Here is a 2,998-nt window from a genome sequence, read left to right on the forward strand (position 1 = left end):
AGGAGGAGAGGCTGCAGGAGGAGAGGCTGCAGGAGGAGACCACCAGTTGTGTTTCTGCTGTTGGACAGTGGGGAATGACTTTCGGTTCTAGCTTCTTTACTGTTTCCATAGCTTCCACACAGGGCTGTGTATCAAACAACACTTTTCTTGTACCTTTCTAGTTCCTGTTGCGCTGGTATATGGTCAAATTTGTATTTTCTCAGATAGTTCCTGTTTTAAATAATAACTTAACAAATTTATTTTGAATTGTGTTAGTTTTCATACAGCTCTTTTGTGATGATACAGAGTTAAACTTACTCCGTTTAAAAAGTTTTGTTTTGTTAAGAGAAACAAGTTTCATTATAAAAAAATACTTTTATTCATCTTGCTGGTGCTGTGCAGGGTATTTTGGGCACACATAAGATACGGATCTATTTTGTAAAGAGAGGAAATGTTGGTGATATTTTTATGTTAATAATGTATGTTGAACATTATTGACACCCTTCTTCCAGACTGCTGCTGTTAATATCGACAGGAGCTTTTGTCTAATGGAGCTCAAACGGTTAGCTGAGTATCTGAAGTCATTCGACCAAGAATATATATTCTTTTATATATATCCAAAATCAATCTGGATAATTAATATTTGAAGTTATTCAAGCAAAATTGTTGTTGACTAATCTTTTGGTGTTAATGTTAATGACAGCAAGGACAGATTGGAGATTATGTGTGTGTGTGTGTGTGTGTGTGTGTGTGTGTCTGTCTCTCTCTCTCTCGACAAATAGGTTTTCATCCTGTACAGAACCAGATTTTGTCACTATTTACTGTTTACCCTTGGTTACTCATTAATACAGTGTCTGCTTGGATCAGGCCATTGAGGACAATGTTGCAGATTATTAAGCATGTGTGGTAATGTTGCATTGACAGGATTTTGGTCCACATACTTTAATTTCCTGTTAGTTCCAATGAAGTAAAATCTTAATGTTTCACTGTACAATGATATATGATGATATTTTAGACAATAGTGTTCTTCCAACTTCAATTGGTTGTCCCGATTTGTAGGGGAAGACCTTGGCCAGCCTGCATAGAGCCCTAATCTCAACCCCATCCAACCGCTTTGGGATGACCTGGAACACTGATAGTGAGAGTCAACTTCAATAATGTGTCTGAATGTGAGCAAATGTCTGCAGCCAGGTTAGAAAATCTTGTAGAAATCCTCCCTATGATAGTGGAGGCGATAAGAGCAGCGGCTTAATGCCCATGGGTTTGTTCAACTATCACACATGGTTTGTCCACAAACTTTTGGCTACATATTCCTTGATTTGTCAGATATTTAATTCTGCCCCAATTTTTTTTTGTATCTAGTGGTTTACATAATGTGACTGAAGATACAGTCTTCTGACACCCGTAATGGAAAGGGATGGTTAATAGAAGGAAATCTGATGGTGTAAAATATTTAGCAATTTATGATAAATTACCAAAAAACAAGCAAAATTATAGTTGGGTACAAGAAGAGCCTCCCTCATTATAAATAATCTCTGAATCAGAGCCAACTGAGCCCACTGAGGGACACGTGACAAAGAGAATGTGCCTTTGGACTAATGAAAGTGTCATTGTACATATTGTATACTGTAAATAAAGGTTATTGGATATAAAGGCTGTGTGGGCGGTGTCTGTTTAACACTTTTTCTTCTGCTTTGTCTCATCCCAGATTTGTAAAGCCTGATATCTCATCTTAAAGGAGTATTATTTACGCTGTTTGTCTGAAATGCTACAATCCACCTACTGTAAAATAAAGACCTCTTTTGTTACTATACTGGGACCCAGAGATACAGTTTCACTATAGTAAGAAATATCAAACATTTGACGAGCACAGCCTCCTAACTGATTTCATTTTGATATTATTATAAGTTTAAAGCAATAATTCCCAGCTGCTGGTCGCACTCAGTAAGCAGTTTGAAGGCTGCAGTTTGGGCTTTGGTCACACTACTAATGTAGAAAGGCTATTCCAGGAGTGCAGCACTGCTAAATTTACTCAGTCAAATCTGAATACACATACATGATATACATTTTTAATGCAGTGTAGGCTGTCATATCTTCAGTATCTATTGTGAAAATGTACCTCAATCGGCTTAGAAATCAGAGGGGTTAAACATTCAACTCCAGTAACATGCAACTGAGAATCATCACATTTTAAAGCTCCCCTCCACTCATTAATCAGTGTTTCTTCTTGTTCCTGCAGTGTGCTGTGTGAATGCTGTGTGTGCAGAGTTTGACTCTAGAAGGCTCTACCAGCAGGATTTGTGACATCTGTTGCCACATTCCAAGCACACTATTTGTGTGTCTTCTAAAAATGGCTTTTTGAAGTAGTAAACCTCAATAAAAAAATGTTATAAATAATAATAATTTATAAATTGAGCGTACATTCTGGAAGGAGGAGTTTGGCTCTCCAAAGAAACTGCTACTGGGAGGGAAAAACGAAAGCCTGTTAACCTAAATGCATTCAAGTATTTTAAATGTGTACGTTGTTTGTCTGATGAGGTAAAAACGAGCACAAAAAAATGCACATATTTTGTCTCATAAAGTGAGTGCACAATATGCAAAACAAAAGTCATAATTATACACACCGATTATATTGACAGATATTGCAATTGCAATATGATTCACAACTAGTGTGGGAGTGATCATTTCTGCATCACAATTGACTTTTTTCAGATAAAAACCATCACAATCATGATGATATGACATGGTCTGTACCAGACATCTGGAGATTCAGTACATCTGGAGAACAAGATTAGAATGTCGGGGCATCTCTGCAGCACTACAGTACTCCATTATAATGCTGTTTGTCACATTTTACCTTTATCAAAACACTGCATATTGCATTTGACCATATTGTGATTTCCATAATATTGCGATTAATTGTGCAGCCCTAACGCTTCTGTTTGTTTTACTGAGAGAAAAAAATTACAACCTGTTAACCTCAGTGCCTTTATTTAGTTTTATTTATAAAGTTATTAAA

At 36.7% G+C, this 2,998-nt stretch overlaps 1 protein-coding gene across 1 annotated transcript in view; it reads left to right on the forward strand.

Annotated features, from left to right (window-relative positions):
• Nucleotides 1–2,998, forward strand: part of znrf2b (zinc and ring finger 2b) — a 32,244-nt gene that overhangs the window by 27,304 nt on the left and 1,942 nt on the right. The gene's annotated exons all lie outside the window — the stretch shown is intronic.

This window comes from Morone saxatilis, unplaced genomic scaffold, assembly GCF_004916995.1.
Source record: "Morone saxatilis isolate NCDOM2014 unplaced genomic scaffold, NCSU_SB_2.0 Contig24, whole genome shotgun sequence".
In the NCBI taxonomy this organism is placed as follows: domain Eukaryota; kingdom Metazoa; phylum Chordata; class Actinopteri; family Moronidae; genus Morone; species Morone saxatilis.